The sequence below is a fragment of the Peromyscus californicus genome, unplaced genomic scaffold (genome assembly GCF_007827085.1).
Source record: "Peromyscus californicus insignis strain IS unplaced genomic scaffold, ASM782708v3 Scaffold_23__1_contigs__length_62951481, whole genome shotgun sequence".
NCBI lineage: Eukaryota > Metazoa > Chordata > Mammalia > Rodentia > Cricetidae > Peromyscus > Peromyscus californicus.
Window position 1 is genome coordinate 34,589,055 of NW_026294534.1, and position 5,256 is coordinate 34,594,310.

Here is a 5,256-nt window from a genome sequence, read left to right on the forward strand (position 1 = left end):
TCTTTAAATGTCTTTCAGCCATTTGTGATTCTTCTTTTGAGAATTCTCTGTTTAGCTCTTTAGCCCATTTTTTAATTGGATTGTTCAGTATTTTGATGTCTAGTTTCTTGAGTTCTTTATATACTTTGGAGATCAGTTCTCTGTCAGATGTAGGGTTGGTAAAGGTCTTTTCCCATTCTGTAGGCTGTCTTTTGGTCTTATTTACTGTGTCTTTTGCCCTATAAAGTAGTTATTAGAGAATTTTGAATGTTGTGCAATGTACTTTAATCATATTTATTCCCTCACTTAACTCTTTCCCTGTCTACCTAACTTTGCATCTTTTGGTTTTGCAGGTTAAGCCCTTCAATTTCTACAGACCAAATATTCCTGGATAAGTGCTCTTACACTTGAGAGTGGTCAGCATAACATCCTCAAAGAAACCATTTCTTCTTCTCCTGGAGCCTGGCAGTTGTTTTTGGCTTCATGTTTTTGGGCATTGTGTTCCCAATCCCCTCCATGCTGACGTCATATCTGCTTTGGGCTTGCACAAGTCTTGTACATGCCGCCACAACTGCTACGAGTTTATACATGCAGCTGACCCGTTGTGTCCAGGGGATGTTTTCTTGTAGCCACCACTGCCTATGGTTCTTACACTCTTTCTGTCCCCTCTTCCACAATGTTCCTTGAGCCTTGAGAGGAGGGGTGCCATACAGATGTTCCCATTAGGGCTGAGCATTGTATAGTCTCTCATTCTCTTCTCCTTGGCCACTTGTGCATCTCTCTGTTAATCACCATTTAATACCAATCGAAACTTCTCAGATGAGGGTTGAGAGAGACACTGACCTGTGGGTATAAGGATAAGTCATTAGGAGTCTATTTATTAGTACGTCCATTGAGCAGCATGATAGTAGTATGTTCTCATTTAGGGGCCTATGACCTGTCTAGCTTTAAGTTATTGGCTCAATAATGATGACACATACAGATTTCATTTTATGGTGGGGAACTTAAATCCATTCAGAAATTGGTTGGTTGGTTGTACGATGTTCATGCTACTACTGTGCCAGTTGGTGTATTTTGTTAGGCCAGGCATTGTTAGAGCTCTCAGGATTCATAGCTGAGCCTGACTGATGATTTCTTTCCTCTTATAGTAGCTTTCATTGCACTTTCCAGCAAAGTAGGATGAGGCTTCCAGGTCTGTACCAGCTAGATTTCATTATGTTCTGTGTCTCAAGTATGTAGTATCTTCAGTAATAGGGTCTTACTTTCAAGTTCTAGGAGGTAATAAAGAGCAATGGTAATAACTTGTAATATTTTGGGAGAGTCTTATGAGCTCTCATTTATGGATACAATAAGATATAAAAGGTAGATTATTGAATCTACTTTTAAAAAGAAACTACTTGTTTTAAATAGGATAAGTAATGAATTTTTTTGTCTGAGTTTATCAAATGTTACTGGACTAGACATTGTTAATATATATATATATATATATATATATATATATATATATATATTTAATGGAGTTTTTCATCTGAATCTGTCAAATGTTAATGGACTAGACAGCATTAATGTAATTCTTGGCTATATATTGTATATACTTATTGGATATAGTTTTTCTTGTATTGGTTATAAGCTTTTTTAAATTTTAGACAAAAAAGGGGAAATGTGGTGATATTGTGTTCCCCAAAATATTGTGCACCCTAATAAACTTATCTGGGGTCAGAGAACAGAAGAGTATTAAACATAGAGCTTAGGCAGTGGTAACACACACCTTTAATCCTATCACTTGGGAGTCAGAGATCCATCCGGATCTCTGTGAGTTTAAAGCCACACTAGAAACAGCCAGAAATGGTGAGTCATGCCTTTAATCCCAGGAAGTGATCCTTTAATCCCAGGAAGTGAGGACAGAAAGCAGAAAGGTATATAAGGCGTGAGGACCAGGAACTAGGCTGATTAAGTTTTTAGCAGCAGTTCAGCTGAGATTCATTCCGGATGAAGATACAGAGGCTTCCAGTCTGAGGAAACAGGATCAGCTGAGGAACTGGCATGGTGAGTTGGCTGTGGCTTGTTCTGCTTCTCTGATCTTTCAGTGTTCACCCCAATACCTGGCTCCAGGTTTGTTTTTATTAATTAAGACCTTCTAAGATTCATGCTATACTCATTGGTCAACAACTCCAAAAGGAGTAACCCATTACTGATATCTATCTGTCTGTCATTCTGTCTATCTAGCCATCCATCTGTCTATCATCTATCTGTCACCAACTTCTAAAGTAGTTAAAATAGACCTGTCCTATGGTCTACCAGTTACATCCCTCTTGGGTATATACCCAAGTGACTACACATCCTACTCTAGACATACTTGCTCCTTCATATTCATTGCTGCTCTATTTGAAATAATCAGGAAATGGAAACAACCTAGATGCCCATCAACTGATGAACATATAACACAAATGTAGTATATTTATGCAGTGTGGTAATGATCAGCCATTGAGAAAAATGAAATCATGAAATTTGCAGGAAAATGAATGAAGCAGAATGGGTAAGGTAATCCAGATCCAGAAAGACAAATATTACATGTTTTCTTCACTCATCTGTGGACGTCAGCTTTTAATCTGTAGGTATATAGGTTTCATTTGGAATATCCCTAGAGGACAGGGAATGACTAAGCGATAATGGGGAAGGGCTTTTAAGAAGGGGGGATGAACGCACTAGTATAAAGTGTTAAAGGGGGGATTATGGAACAGGAAGGGTTAAACTGGGGTGGTGGTTTCAAGGTTAAGGTGGAGGATGAAGTATGGGGATGAGAAGTAACAGTAAAGATCTTTTGAAAAGACATATGGAAATCTACTGGAAAATAGGTCTGACAGTTCTCATTTTCATATAAAGAAATAAGGGAAAATAAATCGCTAATTCATTTTTAAAAATCAACAGTTTAAATTATTTCCACTTTGATATGGAAACATAACATTTTATTAACATAAAATTTGTTTTAAGTTTATTACTGCATTTAAATATTTTGGATACTTTAGGGCTTTAAATAAAATGGGTTCTCTGTTAATTAATTACACATTTTTCTTTATTAACTTAGACCATTGTTGCAGTTAGTTTTCTATTGTTATTAAAACAAACAAACAAACAAACAAACAAACAAACAAAACATGACCAAAAGCAACATGGGGAGGACAGGGTTTATGTCATTTCACAACTCTCATGTCATTCTCTGTGACTGAGGGAAGTCAGGGTAGGAAGTCAAAGAAAGGACCCAGAGTCAGCAACCGAAGCAGAGGCCATGGAGGAACATTGGATAATAATGCCGTGCTCCCCATAACTTTCTCAGCCTGTTTTTTCCCTCTCCTCCCCTCCCTCTCCCCTCCCCTCCCTTCTCCCCTCTCCTCTCCCCTCCCCTCCCTTCTCCCCTCTCCTCTCCCCTCCCCTCCCTTTTCCCCTCTCCTCTCCTCTCCCCTCCCTTCTCCCCTCCCATCTCCCCTCTTCTCTCCCCTTCCCGCCCTTCTCTCCTCTCCCCTCCTCTCCCCCTTCTCCCATGTGCTCTCCTCCCTTCTCCTCTTCTCCTCTCTTCCCTTCCCCTCCTCTCCTCCTTTCCCCTCCTTTCCTTTTCCTCTCCATTTCTTTCCTTTCCCTTTTCCTTTCAGTTCCCCTTCCTCCTTCCCTTCCCCTCCCGCCTCCCTTCCCCCTTCCCCTTTCTTCCCCTTCCCTCCCTTCCCTCCCCTCTCTTCCCTTCCCTCCCTTCCCTTCCCCTCCTCTTCTCTTCCCTCCTCTCCCCTCCCCTCTTCTTCCCCTCCCTTTCCTTCCCCTCCCCTCCCCTCCCCTTCCCTCCTCTCCCTGTGTAGACCAGGCTGTCCCAGAACTCACAGAGATCCACTTGCTCCTGTCCCCTGAATGCTGGGATTAAAGGTGTGTACCACCATGCTTACCTCTGCCTGTTTTCTTAAGCCATCCAGGATTGCCTGCCTACTCAGGGGTGGCACTGCTTACACTGAGCTGGGCCTCCCACATCAATCATTAATCAAGAAAATTCCCTACGGGCTTGCCTAAGGAAGCACTTTCTCAATTAAGAGTCCTTCTTCCCAAATGACTCTAGCTTATGTCAAGATAGCATAGAACTAACCAACACAATCACCTATTTGGCTTAGTCTATTGATTAAGAATATTTTATAAAAATGAAATAATTACTGTTGTATTTTGCAAATTTATTTCAATTCATTATTTTGGGGATTTTTTTGTCTCACAAAAATTAAATGTTTATTTATATTTCACATAGTAAATTCAATCACTTCAGAACTGTTACTGCAAAGCTACTTGTTTCCACATTGATCTGGGACATCACACCCCGTATATAAAAGCTTTTAAAAACACAAAATAAATTGACTCTGTGTGTATGTATAGAAGGAGAAAGGAAAGGACAGGGATGGGAGAGAGAGATTTTTTAAAGAATTAGTTTGCAAAGTTGTAATGTTACGGGAGCTGGTAACTGAATAGGTAGAATAAGTTATTAGGTGCAATAATTAATATTAACAAGTTAATAGGCAGAATAATAACGTATTTTTTCATATCTTTCTCTCCCCAGACCTAGCCTCACTCCAGAAAGCCTGCCATTGATGGCTCCTCCCCTGGAGATGCCTGGGACCATGCCTACCAGCTATTTAAGACTGCCCCATTGATCTGCTATGTGTGTGCCCTTGTGTTCTGTCCCTGCCTTCCTCAGAGCCACCCGGGAGTGCTCTGCTTTGCATTGCCCTGTTCATCAAATGTGTACTTATTAATTTGGTTTGATTTGGCTTATTACATCGGCAGCGGTGGAAGCCAGCAACTGGGGATCCAATACTTACTAGTAACTCCAGCATCTATACAGTAGAAAACTCAGGTAAGAGTTGATAGCACCCTTTGAGTTCGAATCCTGCAGAACAATTAACTGAAAAGTCATTATGGTTCTTATGTGGCATTGAAGAGATTCTTCCTTCACCTGGGGAAAATCCTCAATTATTACTCTTGTGCCTTAAGCTAATTTGATGAGAACCATCCTCATTATAAGAGGTATCCTGCTTTATTTAAAGTCCTCTAGTTAGGAATGTTAATAACTTCTACATAACATCTTTATAGCAATGACTAGATAGGTACTTAACCAAACAACCAGATGCCATAACCTAAACAAGTTGACAGGACATGGACTTTACAATGGCATCAGTGAATCTGGGGTAGGTGAAAAGGGAGAGGGCAAGGAGAATAGAAAGAATGTGTTGAAAGGTAAAAATAGCCATTTCT